A 26669-nucleotide genomic window follows, 5' to 3' on the forward strand; every position below is an offset into this window, starting at 1 on the left:
TATGTAATACTCTATTTTGGAAATCATTCCATACTAATATATAACGTATATCTGTTTCACCAACAAGACTTTTAATTCTCAGAAGATATGGAATTTTTTTCTGTATTCTTGTATAGCTCTGCACTATGGACCCTGGTGGTATACAGTTTTGTCATTGTTCAGTCTCTCAGTCGTATCCGATTCTTTGTGATCCCATGGACTACAGCACGCCAGGCTTGCCTGTCCTCTATATCCCAGAGCTTGCTCAAACTCATGTCCATTGAGTCGATGATGCCATCCAACCATCTCATCCTCTGTCGCCCCCTTCTCCTTCTGTTTTCAATCTTTCCCAGCATCAAGGTCTTTACTAATGAGTCAGCTCTTCACATCAGGGGCTATACATAATATTCAGTAAGTATTTATTAAAATGAATTGCCCAAACTGTTACCAGATTAATCTTTCTAAAATGCTCTTTTGCATATGGTACCTCACCCCCATCAAAATACCATGGACTTCTAATTGCCCACAGGGTATCTTTTATATTCAAGCACCTTCACAGTCAGATCCAATCTTCCCTTCCAGACTAATCTCTACTCCCCAGAAACACAGGCTTTTTATTAACCAACAGGTGTCCTCACTGAAGCTTTGCTACAGGTTGACATGTATGTTTCTCCATCTGTGCGTGTTTGCATGAGCGTGTGTATTTTACGCCAATATCTTCCCAGCTAGACCATAACCCAGGAATTCTGTCTAATGCCCATATTTACCCCCAGGAGAGTAACTACAACTCATTGATGCTCTGTGTATAGCTGATGGACTTGGGAACCTCTTTCTTCAGGCCTTCTGTCCTTCCTTCCCTTCCCTTGGGCCTGGCCTGCCCCAGGCTGCATGATAGCTGCCCCAATTCTACATTTCCCTTTTTTTTTTTTTTGCAGAAACAAAAGAGTCTGTTTCTCAAATCTATTTTATTTTTTAAATAATTCTTTCTTTATTCAAGTGATTCTCAAGCCAGAGAAGTTGTAGGCAGAAGCAGCGACAGGGTCAACGAACAAAATAAGCATAGTTCCTGCCAGAGAGTTTTTCTTCCCATTTTCATACTTTTGTCTAGAATCCCATTTATTTAAATCTGAAATCACCAACTTTTCTTAAGTCTCAAACAATTGAAGCTGCTTTGAGAGTCACATCAAAAGCAGCTATGGCACTACCATGGCTGACTAACACTTCAATAAAGCCCAGTGGTACTTAAATGTGATCAGCTCAAAGATGAAAAGCATGACAATAGCTACCACTTATTAAGCACTCTACAGCAGGTGCTATTCTCCAGCTTTATGTTCTTTATTTCATCTAATCCTCACATCCATCCTGAGGTAGGTTCTATTACTCAAATTTTATAGACAAGTAAACTCAAGGGAGGTAAGGCGGCATGATCAAGATCTCCATTAGGAAGTGACAGGGGTGAAAACTAAACCCAGGGAATATGACTTCAGAACACAGGCTCTTCACCACTAGGCATAGTTCCTGTTTTAGCCTGAGAAAGCAACTGCCCTTCTGGTATGGAATGCTTGAAACTCATCTGTTTGAACCCCTGGGGAGCATGAGTATCATCACTCTCATATCTGCCTCCCTTGTGTTTCCTCTGCCCCCTACTTGGTCCAGAGAGAACTGTACTACTTTTCCCTGCCTCATCACACGTGCACTGCTCCAAGCCAAAGAAGGCTCGGTATCTAGACTCTGCATCTAGAATGTTCCTTGCAACTCAAAATATGTTTTATGGACAAGCAGCATCAGTATCACAAGGGAACTTGTTAGAAGTAAAGTACCCTGGGCATCACTCCAGACTGCTGAATCAGAATCTGCATTTTAACATATTCTCAGGTGATTCGTGTGTACATTAAAGCTTGAAAAGCACTGCTCTCCATCTTCTGGAGTACTCCCTTAGTGATTTCTTGCTGTAGTGTTCCAGAATTGCAAGTCTAAAATCTATGGTTTAAGAGGGAGGATATCATTTAAGCTGCTCCCTCTTCTCTGGCCCTGAGGAGCTCCAGAGTCAGTTAGAGGCCATGCTAAGAGTAGATCTTGCTGTCTTTAGAATAAAATATATGTGGATGAAATGAAAAGACAGCTACATGTTCACCATCATTTGCTTCCCATATTTCATTCATGCTCTCCTGGTGTCTCACATTGCCTCAACACACTTTCCTATATAAAATGAGGAAATTTTTAATTAAAAGCATCAGAACCTTTGAGCACAGAAAACCCTTTTAAAATTAAGTTTATCTGTATTTACAAGCCTCCATTTCTTTGGTAGTGACAATAGAATATAAAAAGAAAACCCTGCTTCTGAAGGCATATGGAGGAATGATTAAGCTAATTTACAATAATTGCTTTAATCTTGGTATATTAAATTGTAGTGTCTAACTCTCTCAGTTCTCTTGGTCTGAGATAAAGGCAAAATATATGACCATGGTCTATATTGTACTTCTGAATCACAGTGGAAAATCCCACGCTATAACGCCACCCTATTGCCCATATTAACCACCAATATACAAGGAGGAGTCCAGAAGTAGATCATCACTTTGCCTGCAACACCTAATTGCTGCTCTATTTACTTCTTTCTTTGAAGATAGAAAGCCCACGTTCAGAAGTAAAGCCTTTAGCAACTATTCATGTGTTAGCTCTAATAAATTGACCAGACACGAACTTAATTGGGCAAGGCACGCAGGAACGGGACAAGAGAATATGAAGGAGAGGGGGGAATGGGTTGAAGCCTGGGCAGCTGGGAAGGCCACGACAGGGCTTGTGATGGGGAAAGCGTAGTTGAGTTACACAGAGGTACCTTTACTTGATGTGAAAGTTGGCTCATTCATATCTGACTCTTTGTGACCCCATGGACTATATGATCCATGGAATTCTCCAGGCCAGAATACTGGAATGGATAGCCGTTCCCTTCTCCAGGGGATCTTTCCTGAACCCAGTTCTCCTGCATTGAAGGCAGATTCTTTACCTTTACTTAATTCCTGGTTATGGTTCAGAACAAACCTTCTGGCTGCCATTGCTGACAATTGCTATGAATTCATCTGTATCCACTCCAGGAAGTACCAGGCGCAGGAAAAGCAATGGTATGTAAGGTGATGTGTAACATTTCTTCTTGCTCCTTGGTACCTTTGTCCACCCCTCCCTGCCTTGGGCTTGCCCACTTCTCTCCTTGATGGGACTGACCGGATCAGGCCTGGTTTGGCTTTTCATCTGATTCAGATGAGACCCTAGTGACAGGTACAGCCTTTTCAAGCCAACAAAATGGAATTGTGTTGTAAGGGACCGTGAGCACTCGAAGATATTTGGCTGAGAGTTTTCATCCCATTATTTCACTTTTAGAAAAACTACACTTTTTGTCTTGTGACTTCAGTCAGATCTGCTCCACCAGAGATTCCAAACTCAAAGTCTCCTAAGGGTCCTGCCAGATGTGACCAGTACCTCATCGTGATCAGATATTGGGTACATGGTCTCAAACAACAGGAGATGATGAGCATGGTATATACATGATATTTATGTAAGTCTCTGTCTCCGGATTTTGGCAGGAAGTTTTTTTTCATCGAAGTTAACAAAGCAACAAACACACAATGCATTGCTTTTGAATTGGAAACAGAATGCTTGACAGGTAAGCACATGTCAGTACCGCCCAATTTCAAAAATAGCGGGCATGGTGTGTGGGCTTTCTTGGCGTCAAGCCTTGGAAAAAGGAATTATCAGAAAGAAGCAGATATTCAGTTCAGTTCAGTTCAGTTCAGTCGCTCAGTCGTGTTCGACTCTTTGAGACCCTATCAATTGCAGCACGCCTGGCTTCCCTGTCCATCACCAACTCCTGGAGTTCACACAAACTCGTGTGCATCGAGTCAGTGATGCCATCCAGCCATCTCATCCTCGGTCGTCCCCTTCTCCTCCTGCCCCCAATCCCTCCCAGCATCAGAGTCTTTTCCAATGAGTCAACTCTTCGCATGAGGTGGCCAAAGTATTGGAGTTTCAGCTTTAGCATCATTCCTTCCAAAGAAATCCCAGGGTTGATCTCCTTCAGAATAGACTGGTTGGACCTCTTTGCAGTCCAAGGGACTCTCAAGAGCCTTCTCCAACACCACAGTTCAAAAGCATCAATTCTTTGGCTCTCAGCCTTCTTCACAGTCCAACTCTCACATCCATACATGACCACTGGAAAATCCATAGCCTTGAGCAGACAGACCTTCGTGGGCAAAGTAATGTCTCTGCTTTTCCATATGCTATCTAGGTTGGTCATAACTTTTCTTCCAAGGAGTAAGCGTCTTTTAATTTCATGGCTGCAATCACCATCTGCAGTGATTTGGGGGCCCCCCCAAAATAAAGTCTGACACCGTTTCCACTGTTTCCCCACCTATTTCCCATGAAGTGATGGGACCAGATGCCATGATCTTCGTTTTCTGAATGTTGAGCTTTAAGCCAACTTTTTCACTCTCTTCTTTCACTTTCATCAAGAGGCTTTTTAGTTCCTCTTCACTTTCTGCCATAGGGTGGTGTCATCTGCATATCTGAGGTTATTCATATTTCTCCCGGCTATCCTGATTCCAGCTTGTGCTTCTTCCAGCCCAGCATTTCTCATGATGTACTCTGCATATAAGTTAAATAAGCATGGTGAGAATATACAGCCTTGACGCACTCCTTTTCCTATTTGGAACCAGTCTGTTGTTCCATGTCCAGTTCTAACTGTTGCTTCCTGACCTGCATACAGATTTCTCAAGAGGCAGGTCAGCTGGTCTGGTATTCCCATCTCTTTCAGAATTTTCCACAGTTTATTGTGATCCACACAGTCAAAGACTTTGGCATAGTCAATAAAGCAGAAATAGATGTTTTTCTGGAACTCTCTTGCTTTTTCCATGATCCAGTGGATGTTGGCAATTTGATCTCTGTTCCTCTGCCTTTTCTAAAACCAGCCTGAACATCAGGAAGTTCACAGTTCATGTATTGCTGAAGCCTGGCTTGGAGAATTTTAAGCATTACTTTGCTAGAGTGTGTTAAAGATGAGTGCAATTGTGTGGTAGGTTGAGCATTCTTTGACATTGCCTTTCTTTGGGATTGGAATGAAAACTGACCTTTTCCAGTCCTGTGGCCACCACTGAGTTTTCCAAATTTGCTGGCTTATCGAGTGCAGCACTTTCACAGCATCATCTTTGAGGATTTGAAATAGCTCAACTGCAATTCCATCACCTCCACTAGCTTTGTTCATAGTGATGTTTCCTAAGGCCCACTGGACTTCACATTCCAGGATGTCTGGCTCTAGGTGAGTGTGAGTGATCACACCATCATGATTTTCTGGGTTGTGAAGATCTTTTTTGTACAGTTCTTCTGTGTATTCTTGCCGCCTCTTCTTAATATTTTCTGCGTCTCTTAGGTCTATACCATTTTTGTCCTTTATTGAGCCCATCTTTGCATGAAATGTTCCCCTGGTATCTCTAATTTTCTTGAAGAGATCTCTAGTCTTCCCCATTCTATTGTTTTCCTTTCTTTCTTTGCGTTGAAGCAGATGTATATCATTATTATTAATATTTCCAAATACTAACTTTCTGAGGGGCTTAGTGCCTTCTACATCAGTGATCTTGCTTATCCTTGGCAGCTTTAGATAACCTCACTGGAGTTTGGGGGTATCAGGGGAGTCAACAAACAAGCACATATTCCTTAAGAGTTAACAGAATACTCTGACATCTTCGTAGAGCCTCACAACAGATCTGTGAGGTCTATGCAGGTTATCATGCCCTGATTGTGAAAGAGCTTCCCTGGTAGCTCAGATGGTAAAGAATCTGCCTGCAATGCAGGTGACCTAGATTTGATCCCTGGGTTGGGAAGATCCCCTGGAGAAGGGAATGGCTACCTACTCCACTATTCCTGCCTGGAGAATTTCATGGAAAGAGAAGCCTGGTGGGGGACAGTCCATGGGCTCACAAATAGTCAGACATGACTGAGTGACTAACACACACACACACACAGACTTTGAAAGCCAGAGCTCCTAGTGCCAATGGCGCTACATGCCAGATTCCTCAAAGGTAGTGACTTTCAGCACCACTGTTGCTCTAGGTTGCACATGCTGTCCTTTAACTGCCAAAGAGGTAGGGGGATAGCCATGCACTGCAGAAAGGGCCTTCCCCTGCCTTGCTGCTGCTGCTACTGCTGCTAAGTCGCTTCAGTCATGTCTGACTCTGTGCAAGCCCATAGACGGCAGCCCACCAGGCTCTGCAGTCCCTGGGATTCTCCAGGCAAGAACACTGGAGTGGGTTGCCATTTCCTTCTCCAATGCATGAAAGTGAAAAGTGAAAGTGAAGTCGCTCAGGTGTGTCTGACTCTTAGTGACCCCATGGACTGCAGCCTACCAGGCTCCTCCGTCCATGGGATTTTCCAGGCAAGAGTACTGGAGTGGGGTGCCTCGCTAATTCCTTACACTCTGACTTCTTACTGAGTGTTCAGGACTCAACATGCATCATTTCTGTATGTCTCCTTCCCTCCAACCCCAGGTAGTGTTTTAGCCTCCATAGTTTCCATAGTCTGTCTTTATACCTAAACTCAAAAGCATTTCTTGTTTTGTTTTGTTTTTTGTTTTTTGTTTTTGGCTACGCCTAAGGCGTTGTTGTTATTGTTTAGTCGCTCAGTCGTGTCCGAATCTGCGACCCCATGGACTGCAGCACGCCAGGCTTCCCTGTCCTTTACCATCTCCCGGAGCTTGCTCAGACTCATGTCCATTCAGTCCAGTGATGTCATCCCACCATCTCATGTGCCTAAGGCATATCAGATCTTAGTTTCCCAACTAGGGATCAAACCCATGCCTGCTACATTAGGAGTTTGGCATCTTAACCACTGGACCACCAGGGAAGTCCCTTGACTTTTAAAAAGTATGCTCCTTTTGGGTAAATGTCTTGCCTGTCCTGCCATTCCTCCCCTTTCTCCTGCTCCTTGCAAAGACACTGGAATACACATTCACACCCAAGTGAGAATCCAGATCCCTAATCTGGATAACCATCATCTTATCTCTCCCATCAGCCAGACTTTTACTGATCTTTATTTTCAGTCTTTTGTTGCTGTTATTCACCCTCTCAGTCATGTCTGACTCTCTGAGACCCCATGGGTGGCAGCACGCCAGGCCTCCCTGTCCTTCACTGTCTCCCAGACTTTGCTCAAGCTCATGTCCATTGAATCGATGATTGCATCCAACCATCTCATCCTCTGTCACCCCCTTCTCCTGTTCTCAGTTTTTCCCAGCCAATATGCTTATTTTATCTCGGTTATGTATAAGGTGATAGAATATTGATATGACCTTTCAAATTATTTCTCTCCCACCTTAATTCTGAAACATATAGCTCCTTGAGAATTATTGCTCTTTTATGACTTATCAAGGTTTTTATAACTGCTTGCATGTTTGTCCTACTAAACTGTGACCCCTTTGAAGACAGGGATGTAACCTTTGTATCCACAGGTGCCAAGCAGGGAGGTAATACGTACACATCAAGTATTTGGTGAATGAATGAGGAAATGAACAGTGCCAGAAGAGGACTTATTTAATGCCACTGCATCGTTTTCTTCCTTGTCTTGCTCTGTTTTTAGCAAAAGTGCAAAATTGGAAGTGTTTAAGATTCCTTAACATACAACTCTAGGCATCATCTCTGGAGGAGGAAATGGCAACCCACTCCAGTAATTCTTGCCTGGAGGATCCCCACGAACAGAGAAGCCTTGGCGGGCTGCAGTCCATGGGGTCACAAAGAGTTGGACACGACTGAACAACTAAGCACTGGGGATAATATCAATGAAAATGGCAAGGGTTCCCTTCCCTCTTCCCTCTATTCTATCTACTATCCCATCGATTCTTTACTGCTTAGAATCTATGTGCCTCTGCTTGATTAATTATACACTGCCCTCTTTCATCTTGAAAGTTTAAACTGACAGTAATTGCCCGGAATTGGATGCATAACCTCTAAGAACATGTCTACTAAGAAAAAGGGCTTGTTTCACATTGTAATCTGTCATAATAATCCTCAAGGTGGTTCATTCTGTAAAGTAGAAGAGGCTGCCATGTCAAAATAAAGATTCAGATCAGCTCCACCGGTCAGCCTCCCATCCACATCGGAGCTTGAGAATACCTCAGTATTGTTAGTTGTTTACAGTTCTCTTATATCCACTAGACCCACACATCACAAACCATCTGGATTGAAGAACCATGATTTTGTTTTCATTTGTTTTAAATTTTCAGTCTATACTTTTAAAAATATAATAATTTCTAGAAAAAATATAATAAAAAATAAAAGCCCTCATTTTTTTGGTGAACATCAATAGACATAACAGTACTCTGTAAAATTGCTATACGGTTTCTAAAGGCTCATTCTCAACAGCTACATTTACCTCTTTATGGACCATCATCAATCTATGAAGCAAGATGTGAAGGTCTCTGCCTGTGATGCTGTGCTTATCCAGGCCTTAGACAAGCCTGCTTATGGTCTGAATTGTCTTTGGACCTCCAGGGCCAAGCCCCCGTCATACATAATGATTATCATGTCCCCAAAAAGGAAGGCACCCTTATTTGGGACTATGTTATAGTCCTCTAAATAAGTTAGAACTAATGTGAGTAACACATCATTGTAACTAAAGGTACAATCTGGAGAGACAGACTTGGATTCGAATTCTGGTTTAACCACTTATCAGCTATGTGATCTTAAGCAAGTTATTTCCCCTCTCTGTGCTTCAGTCTCTTCATCTATAGAATGGAGATCATCATAATATCTACCATGGGCTTCCCTGGTGGCTCCGATGGTAAAGAATCTGCCTACAATGTGGGAGACCTGGGTTCGATCCTTGGATTGGAAAAATCCTCTGGAGGAGGGCATGGCAAGCCACTCCACTATTCTTGCCTGGAGAATCCCATGGACAGAGGAGCCTGGCGGGCTCCAGTTCATGGGGTCGCAAAGAGTCGGATACGACTGAGCGACTCAGCACAGCACAGCATAGTATCTACTCATAGGAATGCTGTGAGGATTAAATGATGCCACGTATTTAAAATAATGAATATTTTGCAAAATGCCTGACACATAGTATAAGCTCAGTACGGTTGGCTATTGTTGCTATGTGAACAGTAAGTGCTGTTAACATTCCCTCCATTTCATGGGAGAGGGAAATTTCAAGTTTGAAGTCCCACAGGCATCTCAGCTGGTGACTCTGGGATCATAGAAATCCCTTCATTTAATGTCTCTCAGGTTTGATAAGACTGCTCTCTTAGGCAGGCAGACCCTGATGCTGGGAAAGATTGAGGGCATGAGAAGAAGGGGGCAACAGAAGATGAGATGGTTGGATGGCATCTTCAACTCAATGCACATGAGTTTGAGCAAATTCCAAGAGACAGTGAAGGACAGGGAAGTCTGACGTGCTGCAGTCCATGGGGTCACAAAGAGTCAGACACGAATGAGCGACTGAACAACAATCCTCCTCTTCTCCTTTCGTCCACGAAAGGTGATTTCTCATTGCTCCCATCAAAGATTCTGCATCTTAGCAAAGTCAGTCTACTCACTACTTTTTTTCCTTGCTTCCAGCTGGCTGATTCTACTTCTTGCCACTTTCTTAGGTCCACCGTCAACCTGCTATGCCCCCTCCTTTCCTCCGTCATGGGTATTTTTCTTGTTCAAACTCAATCTCCAAATTGGCCTCCATATGCTACTACTGGTTCTCAAACTTTAATGTTCGTGGATGTCCTTTCCTGAGCCCCACAACAAAATTCTGGCTTTGTGGATCTGAAGTCAGGCCCAGGAATTTAATTTTTCATAAAGCCTCCCCCTTCCTCATTCCCCCCAGGATACTCTGTGGCATTAACTGGTTTTTGGATCACAGGTTGAGAAATAATGTTCAATAGGAAAACACTAGTTAACAGTACTTGAATCAATTCTTTCTCCAGATATCCTTAAATACTAATACTTCTAATAAAGTAACACCTTATTAACTCAGCTCCGTTAAATTGGAATTCTTGATCATTGGACAGAAGCTGGGCTGCCAAAAAGAGAGGTGGGAAGCTGAAGATGAATCTTCCTTCAAGATGATGAGTAGAGCTAGCCATGTATATTTTGATGATTCATACTGAGTAATTCCTTGCTGATTTATTCACTGACTGTAAGTTCCTTGATTAGGCCATTCAGGACCACATCTACCATTTTCTCTCACTTTCATTATTGCCCAGCCTCTTCCCTGGTCTCCCCACTTCCACCCTTGATGCTCCATAGTCCATTCTCCACCTAGATACTTTTGTAATCTTTTAAAAAAGTAAAATTCTGGTTGTTCTGCTTGCCTGAATAAAACCTTTCAATGTTTTTCTGTTGCTCTTAGGATAGAGACCAAACTCTTTAGCAGAGTCCACAAGGCACTGCATAGTTTGGCCCTGCTACTTCTTCAGACTCATCTTGGTTCCCTGTCCCCTGGCTCTGCGCTTCCTTTCAGTTCATTGACTAGACCCCATCTCCTGCTGCATTACCTGTGCATATGCTCACCCATGGCTCTGAAATGTTCTTTGCGTCATACCCTGCTCACCCCACACAGCCATACAAACATATGCCCGCTTAATCTCTACTCATCTTTAGCTTGCTCACTTGTGCTCATGCTCAGTCATGTCCAGCTCTTTGCGACCCCATCGACTGTAGCCTATCAGTCTCCTCTGTCCATGGGATGTTCCAGGCAAGAATACTGGAGTTGGTTGCCACTTCCTCCTCCAGGGAATCTTCCTAACTCAGGGACTGAAGCAACATCTCCTGCATCAACAGCTGGATTCTCTCCACTGAGCCACCTGGGAAGCCCTACTCATCTTTTGGATCTGAGATCAAATGTCTCTACCGCAGGGAAACCTCCTGAACTGCTACTGTAGGTCAGTTTCCATTCCTAGATCCTTTCAGAGACTCATGTTTCTTTTCCTCAGAAAATTTGTCTCATGTTGTAATTATACAATCCGTGTGTGTGTGTGTGCGTGAGCCGCTCAGTGGTGTACAACTCTTGAGACCCCATGTACTGTAGCCCACCAGGCTCCTCTGCCCATGGGATGTTCCAGGCAAGAATACTGGAGTGGGTTGCCATTTCCTTCTCCAGGGATCTTCTCAACCCAGATACAGTCATTAATATTTGTATAATTGTTTGATTAAAGCCCAACTCATCTTCTAGACAGTAAGCTCCCTGAGAGGGCCCAAAGCCTTTCACTCTATCCTCAGTATCTAACAGAGTGACAAGCAGATAGAGGAAGCAATAAACATTTAAGTCAGTGGGCAGGATAAATCCTTTCTGTTTCTTTCAAAGCAGACTACAACAATCCAAATTTCTTTACTTTCTTCCCAAATCCAACACTATCCTGACTCTGTGTGTATGAGTGTGTGAGTGACAAGAGTTCAGGCTTCCTCTAGAGGGAAGACCCCAATCAAGGAATAGGATTCCAAACTTACCCACTTAATCCTAAAGTTTTAGACCAGTCCCCTCTGCCAAGAGACCAGACAAGCATAGCATTGAATATCCCTGCCTATTGGCTTCTACACTAAACAGCGTGGTCCCAGAAGCCACCTGGGCATTGGAAGATAATGATGGAATACCTGTTCAAGTTGTTTAGTTGCAGGTCAGCAGGTTACAGTCTTATTAGCTACCACCTTAGCCAGCAAATGCCCTCTACACTAAACACTTAACAATGGTACTTCAATAAATTTATCTACCTCACTCTTTCTGGTATGCATGTAGTTATAATTCTTGAAGTGAAATTAACTGGGAGCAGCAACAGGAAACTGCTGATGATGGTGATGGAGAATGGATGGCTGATGTAGTGTGTTATGTGTCATTTCTTAGCAGCAGATGCCATTCCGAATTTTACACGACAGTGGAGCCAGCAATGGACAGAAGAGCTACCTTAACAATCTGGAAAGGTTCAGATGAAATCTAGGTCCAAGAGTTGAAATATATTAACTCCTTTTCTGTAAGCTTATGACTCAACCAGTAAAATCAGGGACACAAAAAGATGCAGGACCCTTGCACTAGAGGATAACTGAAGACCTAAATGTTTTTAAACTCAGATTGAGTCTGTAGGTTGCCTTAGCGTCCAACATAGGGAAACTCTATGTGACTCCTATGACTCTGACTGGAGGCATGACTTGCTAATGCTTCTGTCTGTGAGAACCTTGACTACAGAACAACTGGACAGTTTGAATGATTTTCTAACTGGTCATAATTCTCCAAATATTCTAATATTACACGCTGTCCCTGTAGTCCATCTGAGAAGAGGCATGCCACAGGAAGATCATAAAAGTAACTGGTCTCACAATGCCTCTATCTGCTCAAATATTCTGTTATTTGGATTTATTTTTTGCAATTGTGACTATTTTAACTGTCCTTTCAACTGATCCAGTAAGGGATATTCTTCAACATCTGAAATGCTGTTGGCAGGTGCTGTGGATCCCAAGTAATTTGGGTAACTTTCTGCAGAGTTTACAAAGCCATTTTTAATATAATGATTTTTCAAATGAGTGTGCTCTGTGTGTGTGTTATGACTTTTTCTTTTTAGTTTCAACAAGCAAATGGGCAAATGAAATAAAAACCAACCGAAGAAGAGTTAATTAGAAAATTTTAAAAGGAAATAGTGTATCAAAGTGCTTTGGTTTTCAGGGAATATTCAGCTTCTATTTGATCCATCCTCTAAACATATTTCCATTAATCTCTATGATTAGGATGCCTATTGGAAAATTTCCCTCCTCTGTGATACTCAAAGTTTTTGTTCAATATATAATTTTAAGTATCTCAATAAAACCATGTGCTATACAAAATAATCTCCTTGTTTACTAAAAATTCACTTGCAAAATGTTTGGAAAGTGGCCACTAGATATAACTATTCCCCACCTACTCTTTTTTTCCCCTACTCTCTTTTCTCTTTTTTCCACCAAAAGCATGCATGAAAAATTTCCAAAAATGAGGTAATAACTGATATCAGATGATGAGTACAACATGACCTAGCTACTTTACTGTAGATTACTGGGCTGTGGAGCAGTGCTAGACCCAGAGGCAGTATTTATGCCATGACCAGTGACCTCTGAGGTGGATGGCTTAAGAGTACTAACCAGATCCTTACTTATGGGGAATCTCAGTTTCAGCCTCCGACACTGTCCACTGGCCAGTAGTGGGATAAGTAGAAGCAGAGACAGAATAGCTGAGCTAACCTCACAACAGAGCAATAGGAGATGGGGTAATAGAATACTTCTTGGGAGAGGAGGGCTTACTGTTATGTGAGGAATGATGGTCAAGCTCTTTAGAAGGTATGTGTGGCTCATTTATTTACAATAAACATTCATTAACTGAAATACGCTGAGGATGTCCCTTTTCTTTGTAACTTGACTGTGTCTAACACATGGATCACCTTTAAAATTTTTTTGAAGCCTGGTTGTCAATATGGATCAAATAGAAGCTGAAATAAGATAAGAACACAGGTCTCCTCATTCCCTGTGTAGTGGTATTTGCAAGATCAACTTTACTTCCTTATCAGAAGAGCTTCAGTCCTCAATTAATTGAAAAGTCATAGCTGAGATGTACTTCTTCAGACTTGCTGCTATCAACTGCATAAACTATGATGTTGGCTTATGTGTAGAAAAGGTTGGTAATTATTCCGTGAGATGAGGGGCAAATTTCCAGGTAGATATGTATAAAGTATTTGATTGACTAAATGACACTCCTAGGAATTAGTTGAAGAATAGCTCCATGTAGTCACTCTGGTGAGGGAAACCCACACCCTAGAGAACACTTAACTCATAACCCTTCAAACAGGAACCACTTTTGCTCAAATGTTTCAAAAGAAGATCTTAACCATCAATTGTATGTTCATATCTAATTAAATGTACCATTTCTAGATTAATCTGCCTCTTTGGTAGATATGTCCAAAGTCTGGGGAGAGTGCCAACATTTTCCTTTCTTCTTTGGACAGAATCCAATACTCAACCTTGTAACAGTTATTATTCCAAGACAAGGAAAGCTGTACCTAGGGAAATCAAAGAAATCTAAGGACTGATGCTGATTTTTCAAACTCTCAACCCTCTATCCCAGCAAAACTGTTGTATGCTATGAAGTGTCCAGACTGGTGAAACCTGTCGTAAGGCTTTGCAAATACTGGTATGTTCAACTAAAGATTCAAAAGCTTAATGACTCAATTTCTTTGAACCTTTGTAACCACACTTATGAAATGAAAATGATAAAACCTGCCATGTCAACATAATCCCCTGAATCCTAGAATCTAAATTTTGAAATGCCTTCCCAAATTATCTCATCCAGCCTCCCTCTTTAGCTCATAAGTGAGGTCTGAGGTTCAAATAGCCAATGTAGATATATTCAGAAAGATGCTCCAAACTATTAGCATCATTATCCTTTGTTTCTTATTTTGATGATGCCATTACTGACTATTCCAAAAGACCTCTTGACTGTTCACTTATTAGTTATCTTCATTGGAAAGACTCCTATTTTTCACCACCCACCCCCCCCCCAAAAAAAAATCCCTCTCTGTCCTGGGCTTTAGCCCTATGCAGAATAATAACCAGTATTTTTTTTTTAATGTGTCTGCCTCTAACTTAGATGATTCCATCTAAATTTATCCCCAGAAAAACTTACATATATTTCTAACCAAGAAGGCAAGTCTTGATTTGCCCTATTTCAGGTCATCTTTCTTGTACAAAAACATTATATATTAGCCGCAAGAGCTTTGAGAAATAATCTGGTCTAAAGACTCCCAAATACCAATCTGCAAGCCAACTGCATCTGAACTACCTGGGACGCCTTTGACAAATATAGACTATTTTTGCTTTTAGTTTTATTAGACTTTTTATTATGAAGACTTCAACCACATAAAATAAGAGAGAATACAAAAAAAGAAAAATCTTCCCAGATGATCATCATCAAGCTTCCACAATTAACCACTCATAGTTAATCTTGTTTCATTTATATCTCTTCCAACCAATCCCTGGCTTGTTTTGAAGCATACTTCATCCGTAAATATTTCAAAATGGAAAAATATATTTTTCAAATACTAATTACTGGGATTCTGATTCAGTGGGTTTGGAACTGGGCCTAGGAATATGTATTTTTAATAGGTGAAACTGATCCACAAATATGGTAGCAGCCTGCTTTGATTCTTATTGTAACAGAGAAAGATGTAGAATCTAGACTGGGGATGTCATTAGCAGAAGAGTACTCCATTTCTCTGTCCCAGTGACATAGCAGTGTCTTAAAAAGTCATTTTTTTTAAAAAATAAAGATATACTGTGAAGCCTTTTCTGAAAAGATAATACTTGCATGGTAAGTGCTTTGAAAATAATGGTCCAGATACTAGGAGGTAAGTAAACAATTTTCTGAGATGTCAGCTAAGCTTTCCCAGTCTACACTAAAGTCATGCCTTTGAGCTCAACCTTCATTGACTGGACTATACATTTGGAAGTTAATCACAGACAGCCTTGTGACAGCTCATGTATTATGGAAGTGATTTCACTCTTAAATTGCCTTAACTCTAAAACTAAATTGTAAGCTTATGAAGGGTAGGAACCTTGCCTGATCCAGCTTTGTATCATTATTCTCCCCACCCCCTGACAGAACCCTGCTTGGTGTCCTGTCACATGTAATAATTACCTCTTACCTTATTCACACTACTAAGGAATTCATTCACCACATTTTTATACTAATGTGCTAAACGTAGTGAAAGAGTAGCTGTGCCTCACAATGTGCCTAAATACCAGGACGCCCATGCACTGATTCAAAATGTCCTATTGAAATGTCCTGGGCTAGAAACATTTCTTCAGTGGCTTTCCATATTGACAGAAATTATGACTCCTATTTACCTCTTTGAGTGGCTAGATTAAAACCCTAAGGCTCAAATGGGAATGTAATCCAGGAACTCCTTAGTATTAGTGAGTTGATAGGGATGATGGCATTCATGACGCAGATCCTTTCAGGGTCATAAAGGGAACATGGCCATTGCTTCAGCTGAACAGCCCAGTTGGGATTCTCTAGTGGAGGTCATGGGGCTGTTGAGGACTGTCAATGGGTAGAAAGGGGACACAGTACAAAACAGTGGCTAAGAATGCACGTTTTGTTGTAAGATGGATCTATCACAGTCCTGGCTCTACCATTTACTGGTTGTGTAACACTGGAACAGACACTTAACTTCCCTGAGCCTCATTTCCTTTATTTGTAAAACAGGAGGTTTATAATAGAATCTACTTCATCTGTTCATTCAACTGATATGCAGGCCTTCTATATGCTAGGTTCTGTGCTCGCCCTGGGGATACAACCAAGTAGGATCCTGTGGGACCTTCCCAGGACAGACCCCCTCTCCTATATCCTCTGCTTTAGCTCCTCTCTGAAGTACTTGGGGCTTCCCAGGTGGCTCACTGGGTAAAGGATCCGCCTACAATGCAGGAGATGTAAGAGATAAGGGTTCAGTCCCTGGGTTGGGAAGATCCCCTGGAGAAGGAAATGGCAATCCACTCCAGTATTCTTGCCTGAAAAATCCCATGGACAGAGGAGTCTGGCAGCCTACTGTCTATAGGGTCACAGAGAGTCAGATACAACTGAAGTGACTGAGCACACACACATACTGAAATACCTAGAAGACAGTATTTCATGCACATTTCCTGAGTTTTTCAGATGCTAAAAACCACCACCAAATGGAAACCATTAACTACTGTAACTGATGATCATGAGTATCCGTGGATTGATCATGTTAACCAACCACCCTATTACCTCAAAATCAACCAGAGAATTTTGTATGAGCTGATCACATAACCTGGGATGCCCCTCCCTCACCTGGCCTTTAAAAATGCTTTGCTGAAACACTTCTAGGAGTTTGGGGGTTTTTGAGCACAAGCTACCTGTTCTCCTTGCATGGCCCTGCAATAAACTGTTATCTTCTCCAAACACCAGTGTTTCACTTTGTTTGGCCTCACTGTGCATCGGGCACATGAACTTGCATTTGGTAACAGGGATATCACAGTTAATGAGCCAGATAGGATCTCTGCTCCTCCGAACTTAAATTCCACATGTTAAGATTGTGCTGAGGCTTAAACAGGATAATGCACAAGGAGACTTGAGGATGTTGGTAGCACCTAGGAAACATCATAGACATTATTATCTTTATGTCTATTATTATCTAGGAAGGAGGGTGGATGGCACCACAAAAAGATATTTCACATTCTGCCTAAGACTCATGCTGTATACACAGTGGTAAAGAAAAATTGTGGCTTGGGTCTCCCAAGTCTATAGAAAGGCTAGAAACAACCCACAAAAAGGCTATTTGAAGCATGGAGAAAAATTTTCCCCAGTCAAGAAGATATTCTTATTTCTGCTTAACACCACAGCAGACCAAAAGAAGCCCTTTTACATCAGCAAACTGCAAGTGTTCATGAAAACCAGAACATCTACATCACATGTGAAAGTGAAGTCGCTCAGTCGTGTCCGACTCTTTGTGACCCCATAGACTGGGGCCTACCAGGCTCCTCTGTCCATGGGATTTTCCAGGCAATAGTACTGGAGTGGATTGCCATTTCCTTCTCCAGGGGATCTTCCCAACCCAGGGCTCGAAGCCAGGTCTCCTGCATTGTAGACAGACGCTTTACCGTCTGAGCCACCAGGGAAGTGTTACATCGCATGGATTTGTATAATAGCTAGAGAAACAGACGTGTAATGGGTGAGCCTACTGGATTTGAGGCAACAAACTCATGTTCTTCAAGGACTAACATTTGTGCACAACTGTGGGCAGAGACGGTAAGAATTTTCTTCTACGAGTATCAACAGGCCTGGTACTGAGAACTGCTCCTCTGGTAGGAACTAGAATAGAATTCAATACACAGAAAATAAAGAACAGCTGCACGATGATTAAGGAATAAATGATAATGGAAGAGAAGCGTATAGAGCTTACCTCTGAAGACAATAATTGAAAATCCAATGTAGGATATCCAGGAATGAATAATGACCCTGGGCTTGGTTCAGCAGGAGTTGATAGCACAGTGGTCTGATGTGAAGGGTGGTATTGGGAAGCAGCACCCAGATATCCAAGAGTTGAGGCTGGTACAAGAGATACATGGTTCCAAGGTAACAACACTGACTTTGGCCCTCACCAAAGAGCATGGCTAAAACTTTCTCCTATTGTCTAATGTGTTATATTTCCTGCCCTGGGCAGAGCTAGCTTAATAACTTGGCAGGCTAAACACGCAGATCCCTTGCCTTAGTGACTCCAGCTTCGGAAGTCTTTGTGTTATTTGTACCATGATAGATGAGAAGAGAGAGAGAGAGTGCTCACAAGCTCCAAGGCCAAGCATGGAAAATCAAAGTGTAGTCACTCAGTTGTGTCCCACTCTGCAACCCCATGGACTGACTGCAGCTGGCCAGGCTCCTCTGTCCATGGAATTCTCCAGGCAAGAATACTAGAGTGGGTTGTCATTCCCTTCTCCAAGGGATCTTCCTGACCCAGGGATCAAACGTGGGTCTCCTGCATTGCAGGCAGATTCTTTGCCATCTGAGCCGCTAGGGAAGCCCATATATGTGCTTGCTGTGCCCCACAAAACAGTGTTCTCACTCAAAGATCGAGATGTAGATACACAAACTCATGCTCGGACCCACATTTAAGACTCAACGTGCAATCATTTTTCAAGTGACTGCTTATTCCTACCTTCCTTAATTTATTTAGAAAAGCTAATACTTATGCATATATTTATGGCTTAAAATAAAAGGCCATTTAATAAATCTAAAGATGAGTTTTGAGCAGTTCTTTTGCCTATGTTCTCTTTCTCTTCCCGAAACTGACTAATGCTGGATTCCAAAGGTCACTTGTCTTTAGCGATTACTCTGAAGTGATACATCCTACCTGCAGCCTTTTAAGCATTCTAGCCTAAAGAGGATTCATCCTCTTTTCTTGGAAATAAACATGAACTCTCAATCGAATACTACTAATAAATGTTTCTAATTGATGTTTGAGGAGAGGGAATTTTTTCACTTAGGCATATTGCTTTTTATCTTGGTCAGTGTCCTTGCTGTTTATAAAAACAAAATTATTTGTGCATTCATAAAGCATAGGATGAGAGTTAAAGGACAATACTTCACTTTTCCTTTTGTCAAACCAGATAAAGGCACTATTAGCACTGATGGTTTTTTTCTTTTCTCATGATTTAAGGCTCATATATTATAAATAGCCAAACCAAACAGATTCAGACATAAGTTTCACTTTAATGGGATGAAAATAACTACTCCGGTCAAATGCCTGAGGCCAAATCATATGTTGAGAAATCTGAATTTTGTTTCTTCCATTGCCTAGTTCAATGCCCTAGCATTTTTTAACTTTAAAATGGGGATTATAGCACCTACCTCACAGAGGGACTGTTAAGATTAAAGTCAATAAGGTAACCTTTGCGGCTGTTAGGGGAAGGAATAATTAATATCTGATTTCACAGCCAATTGAGAAATAAGACATGGGCTTAGGGCAAATGAAGATAAAAAATATCAGCTTTATTACTGATAATGCTGAACTCAAGGATATAACTTTGGCATGCAGCCAAATGGTCTTAGTAGTTTTCTTCTCTCCACCTCTGATCTTTCAGATGGTTCACCTGAAGAAGTGTAGGTCTGCAGAGCAGACAAACTTACCCAGCATGTTCTCTTAATTCTACCCAATTGCAAAACAGGGGCCAATGGATATATTTAGATAATTCACTTTTCCTCCCATGGGTGGGACTGTCAGATTTAGTATGTGAAAACACAGAACACAGAGTTAAATTTGAATTTCAGATACACAATGAATAACTATGAGTATAAGTATGTCCCGTGCACTGTTTAGGGTATAGTTTACTCTTCCAACATTATCTGAGATTCAAATTTGTTTTTCTGAAATTCAAATGTAATGGGGCATCCTGCATTTTATCTGGCAACCCTTGAAAGTAAGCAAGTGTGAGAAGAAAATTTAGGAGTGTCGCTCTAGTAGAAGGCCATAAGGGCATAGAAATGGAGGGTTCTCCTGGCAGTCATATAGTATGGAACATAGAGTGTGCTAAGCACACGTTATTGCTTTCCTTCATGCCTCGAAGACCCTCATGGTAAACTAATTCACACCAAAGCTTTGGTTTCTTACTGTGTTGCTCTTCAAGAAGTAGTTTTACTTTAAATGAGGGCCAGGAGGGGGTTAGTGTTTAACCTACAGAAATTCTCTAATGATTGATTTTCAATGTTGACTGTGCATCAAAATGCCCCAGGGAGATTGTTAAAGATACCAATACCCAGTTATCCCCCACCCCAAGTTTGATTCTGGGGTAGGATCTTGGCATTTGTATTTTTAACAAACTTCCCCAGGGAATTCTGATGCACAGCAAAGTTTAAGGCACATTATTCTAACCCATAAGTACAGTGTCAGGGAGCAGGAAATGGGTGTTCTCAGGCAAAGGTGTATGCCTCTATGCAATAAGTGGCCTGAGAAATTATTATGCCATTGCATGGACCATTGGTTTAGAACCACTGTTTGAGCTCATGGATAGAGAAAAGCACACCTTCCTTCTCATTTTGGTAGCAATAGATCTAGGAAGCAACAGTGAAATGATGAGTATTGAACAACTGGAATAGGAGTCATTTTCCTCCTAGAACTCTTTAACCACATTAAATATAGTGTGCCTCTGGCTCTGAGGCCAAACTTGATCAAATATATTGTCCTTTCCCACTGCAGATTATAGTCCAATGTGAAAGGGCTACAAGAGAGACAACTAAAGGGAATAGGAGGTCAGAAACGAGTAAGGAGGATGGGTCACGAAAAGGTTTACAGAGAAGGCGAGACACCCTTCAGTCTTCACTGGGAGAGTAGAAATGCATACAGGCTAGAAAATGAGAGAGTGACAGAGGCAGAGAAAGCCTAAGGCAAACAGTTCCAGAGTCCAGGGGAAAGTTTCAGAATAAGACAGAAATAGACACCTGTAAGGAGGAGAAAGGAAACAGGCATACACACACCCTTTTACACTAACAAAGAGACACCTGGATTCCCAGTGCTGTTTTAACATGGCATCGTAGGGAAAGAAAATGCACTCTTTCTATATACACACACATACACGCACATACATACACATATATACACACACATTATTTTCTCAGAAGCTTAATTCATGGCTGTGGGGAATCTGAAAGTATAGGAAGCAAACGTCACTGCATTTGCTCATTCTAGATGACATCTGTTATTAAAAATGGCTATTTTCAGGGAAGATATTGATTAGAATTCTAAAATAGGCAGATACATCATCAGTATATTTAATAATTAAGGCTAGAATCATAATAATGCATGCATGCTCAGTCGTGTTCAACTCTTTTTGGCCCCAAGGACATAGCCCACCTGGCTTCACTGTCTACGGGCTTTCCCAGGCAAGAATACTGGAGTGGATTGCTGTTTCCTTCCCCAGGGGATCTTTCAGGCCCAGGGATTGAACTCACGTCTCTTGAATTTGCAGGCGGATTTTTTTTTTACCACTGTGCCACCCAATACATTATTGAAAAGTAAGGCAGCCTTTTTTCCTGAACTGGATCTAAAAGTAGAATCTCAAATGTTTGCTACCACAATTTTCCAGGACTATGATGTGGCCCCCTCCCAAATGTTTGTTTTTATTTGAATTCATTGTCTTATTTTAATGAAGCTTTTGGAAAGCCCTCTGCAGCTGATGAGCCCAACCATTAGGTGTAAGTGACTTGGCTTGTGCTCTGGGCAATGCTGTTGAGCACACCAGCTTCCTGGAAGAAAAGCAGTTAAGAGAGATAAATTTTGCTTCATGGTGCTTAATATCACCTCAAGGTCTTTTGCTTTCTATTTCCCTTTCCTCTTCCTTTTGAATCATACATTCAAATAACCACATGTGTGAGCATTGAAGGGAACACATCTCAGCATGTCTTTGTGAAGGCACAGAAGACAATATGGCATTACACATGTTCAGTATGCTGTTGTGAATTCTCTGGAACTTTGTTGCTCCAAAATCAAATATCTTCAGATAAAGGGAAAGTATGTTGCTCAGTCAGAAATGTGCAGGTGCCAGGTCTGACTTCTCTTCTGTATCTTTACCATTTTCTGTATCTATTTTGCAACCAGGAGGTTTTTTTTTTTTTTTTTTTTTTCTCATATTTTCTTTTCCATTTGGAGCTTAGAAAATAAACAGCAGTTGAGGAATCACTGTATCTGGGGAAAGGGACTGGGTGATTTCTCTTTGAAAAGCTTGTATTAGCGATACACAGAAACCTAGGATGGGAAAGGAGTGACGATGGTTGGCAGATACACGAGAGCTGAATGAGAAAAAGAGAATAGGTAAGCAGGGGCTTGCCCATCTTCCTCAGAAGAAGTAGTCACTTTATTTCTGTATGGCAAATGGAATTAAGAATCCTAACTGCAGAGAATCTCCTACTGTGTCCCTGTCACACACACAAAATTTTTATTCCAAGGAAATGCAAATAGTCCCCCAAATTAGCAGTCCTTTCCCAAAGGCTCCTGGGGCCTTACTGCAGTGACATTGTCATCTGCAACGCTTGTTTGGACGATGGTTGAGCTCACCAGTGATTTCCCTGACACTGTTATGGCTGGTGTCCTTCCTTGGACACTCATCAGGGCCCTTAATCTCCAACTCAGAATCTATTTCTACACCCTGCACCCTTGTTCTGCTGTCCCTGATTCTGGAGTCTTTCTTCCAAGTGGACACAGCATTTTTAAATGTCCTGAGTGATCATTACAATGACTTTGTATCTTCAATCTGAAGTAGACTTACCCCTTCAGGTTTATAATTCTTGAAGTATTAGAGTAATTTCCTCCAGAAAGTATCACAAAGTATTTGAGTAATGCTTGGCATTTCTCATTGACTCTTAACTATTTACTCCCAAGGTAAGGCGCAGGTAAGGAGTTGTCCCCTACCTCCCTTCCCATAATTCCCTCACATAGTATCAGTGATTCACCAAATATCTGTTGCACACTTATGCTAAGTACTGGATAAAGTGATGAATGAGGCATACAACATTCTTACCCTCACAGAGGTTACAGTTTAGCAGGAGACCAAGAAAGTAATTACATACAGGTGTAATAAGTGTTATAAAGGGGAAAGCAGATTTTGCACTAGAACGTAACAAGCCGTTTGGAGAAATGGCAGTTCAGATGAATCAGGAAGGCATTTGCTAGGAGGAAATGAAGTGGGGTAGGGTGGAGACTATTCTCAGAAAATGGCAGGTATGAGAGTCTAGGGGGAAAAAAAAGAACCTGGCAATTTTGAAGAAAACTGAAAAATAAAATAAAATAAAATAAAAAAACCAACTTAAGCATAGCCAGAATGTAGAATACAAAGAGAAGTGAGCTAAGAGGACTGGGTAGGTAGGAAAAGTCTATATGATGGGGAACCTTGTAAAGCATTCTAAAAACTTTAGACTTGATCATGCACTAACATGGGAAGCTGAGGTTTGATCATGCCTTTGCATATGCCAAGCCTGTGAGGAACTCTGCCCATGGCAGGAAGCCATGTATGGGACAGAGACAAGGATTACACTTGAGAAAGACCACCTGACTGTAGTGTGGCAGGGCTAATTGAAAGGGGGCCGGAAGGGGTGAGGGAAAAGAGTTAAGAGGCTATTGTTGTAGTGGACACACTACAGGTGTTGGTGACCTGAGCTGAAGTCCTAGCTTGGGGCTAGCACAGAGTCAGCAGATTTGAGACACAGAATATACTCACATTAGATATGCAAAAACAAGGACAGGAAAGAATCAAGGATGGCACCCAGTTTCTGGATTGGGTAGCTTACTGGGGTCAGTGGAAGTATTGTTTATCATGGTAGAAAATATAAGACAAAGTAGTTGGTTTGGGGAGGGAGGTGATTTTAGTGTTAGAGTTAGGAGCTTGAGGTATCTTTAAGGCATCCAAGTGGACTGCCAATTAGATAATCAGATACAGGGAATTAAAGCACAAAAGGGAAGTCAGGATCAAAGTTATATTTATGAGGGCCTTTGAGTGTAGGAGCTAGGCCAGAAGAAACATGTAGACTAAAAAAGCATAAGACCTAGAAGATAGCTTTTAGGAACACCTGTCGTAAAGACTTGGCAGAAGAAGAGAAGGTTACACAAAGTCTGAGAAGGAGTGGTCTGAAAAGTAGAAATAAAACAAGTAGACGTCAGGGTAACAAAAACCAATAGAAGAGGGAAATTGAAGGAGGAAGGTCAAATGTCAAATGCAGATGGGAGGTCAAACAAGGTATCAATAGAACAAGACCAAAAAGAGCACTTGGGATTTTGTTACATACTGGCAGTAGGTTACCATGCTTAGGACATCCTCAAGGGAGTCATGGTAATTAGGTGGCAGTAAGGAGATCAGTCCTGGGTGTTCATTGGAAGGACTGATGCTGAAGCTGAAACTCCAATACTTTGGCCACCTCATGCGAAGAGTTGAGTCATTGGAAAAGACCCTGATGCTGGAAGGGATCGGGAGCAGGAGGACAAGGGGACGATAGAGGATGAGATGGCTGGATGGCATCACTGACGCGATGGACATGAGTTTGAGTGAACTCCGGGAGTTGGTGATGGACAGGGAGGCCTGGTGTTCTGTGATTCATGGGGTCGCAAGAGTCAGACACAACTGAGTGACTGAACTGAACTGAACTGAACTGAATGGGGGTGAGGGGCTTCCCTGGTGGCTCAGATGGTAAAGAATCTGCCTGCAGTTCAGGAGAACAGGGTTCAATCCCTGAGTCAGGAAGATACCCTGGAGAAGGGAATGTCAACCTACTCCAGTATTCTTTTTTTTTTTTTTGGATCATACTTTTATTGTAAGGATGGTTGTTAATACTTAACTCACATGTGTTTTTTTAAATATGAATTTATTTATTTTAACTGGAGGTTAATTACTTTACAATATTGTATAGGTTTTGCCATACATCAACATGAATCTGCCACAGGTATACACGTGTTCCCCATCCTGATCCTGCCTCCCTCCTCCCTCCCTATAACATCCCTCTGGGTTGTCTCAGTGCACCAGCCCCAAGCATCCAGTATCGTGCATTGAACCTGGACTGGCATACACACCGAGGAAACCAGAATTGAAAGAGACACGTGTACCCCACTGTTCATCGCAGAACTGTTTATAATAGCCAGGACATGGAGGCAACCTAGATGTCCATCAGCAGACGAATGGATAAGAAAGCTGTGGTACATATACACAATGCAGTATTACTCAGCCATTAAAAAGAAAACATTTGAATCAGTTCTAATGAGGTGGATGAAACTGGAGCCGATTATACAGAGTGAAGTAAGCCAGAAAGAAAAACACCAATGCAGTATACTAACGCATATATATGGAATTTAGAAAGATGGTAATGATGACCCCGTATGCAAGACAACAAAAGAGACACAGATATATACTCCAGTATTCTTGCATGGAGAATTCCATGGACAGAGGGGCCTGGTGGGTTACAGTCTTTAGGGTCACAAAGAGTCGGACATGAATGAGCAACTAACACTTTCACTTCCGCTTCTTACTGGGGTGATGTTATAGGGGCCGGAAGGAAAACTAGAAGGTGGGTTGAGAAGTAACTGGGAGGCAGGCCAATGGAGACAGTGAATCTCGAGAAGATCACTCTTTTGAGGAACTTGGCTGAGAAGGGAGAACAGTGAAATGGTATCAAGGGTGAGCAGACTCCAGAGAAAGGCTCTGCTGTTGTTGCTGCTGAGCGCCTCTGGAGTTGAAGTAAATATTTGAATTTTTACTCACTGACTAGGGCATGGAATTTAGACTGGCTACACAGTCTTTCTCTTGGGGAAATGAAGAAGAGACTGCAGCACATTTTCAAATTCAAGACTCTTTGTCCTTAATTTTCCAGAAGCCACTCACTCCTGAAATGCCCTTGTCATCTCTCCCATGGGACCAAGGGATGCAAGTTTGGTGATATTCCTTACCTTCACAGAATTCCACAGTGAGTAAATAAATGAGTCTTCAACAAGACTTTTGCTGCACTACTCCTTAAGACCTATTCCTAGGAATCTCCTTTTTCCTTTTGAGAGGATAAACCATTGAAAAGCAGTATTCCTATCGTTAGTATTGAAGTTTTTTTGGAAAATGAAAGCGCATGTTTCCTTTCATTCCTGTCTTTCTCTAGGCTTCACTCCTCCAACAGCAGGAATTCATAGTCAACCTACATTCAAGGACAGACTTGACGGTTAGAAAATAAAGTGTTTCCACTCCAGAGTGCCACAGAGGTAAACTTTCCCTGTCAAAACCCCGATCAGAAAACTATTTTTGAGTTAGGAGAAGGCAAACATGTTTCACATCAGCATAGTATCTCTTTTCAAATCTCTCTGTCAATTTTAAGACATTTTTCTTCATCTATTTCCTAACTAGACATAACAATTAGCCCTCAATGAAGATTTGAAATGTGCCAAAGTCCAGGCTTTCAGCAGTTTAGGGTTTAATTCTGATAATCAACTGAAAAAAAAAAATCTACTTGTTTAGTGTTAACCTTTTCCATACATTTGAATTATTGACTATTTTGTCTTAGGAACTTTAATATTAAAAAAAGAAACAAAAATTGTTCCCCATTTCACTCCAGGCAGGGACAGTTTACCCCTAAAAAACTTCTCCTCTGGCCTCCTCCTCCCTATTCATTAGGAAGTGGGATAATAT

Source organism: Budorcas taxicolor, chromosome X (assembly GCF_023091745.1).
Source record: "Budorcas taxicolor isolate Tak-1 chromosome X, Takin1.1, whole genome shotgun sequence".
Taxonomy (NCBI): Eukaryota; Metazoa; Chordata; class Mammalia; order Artiodactyla; family Bovidae; genus Budorcas; species Budorcas taxicolor.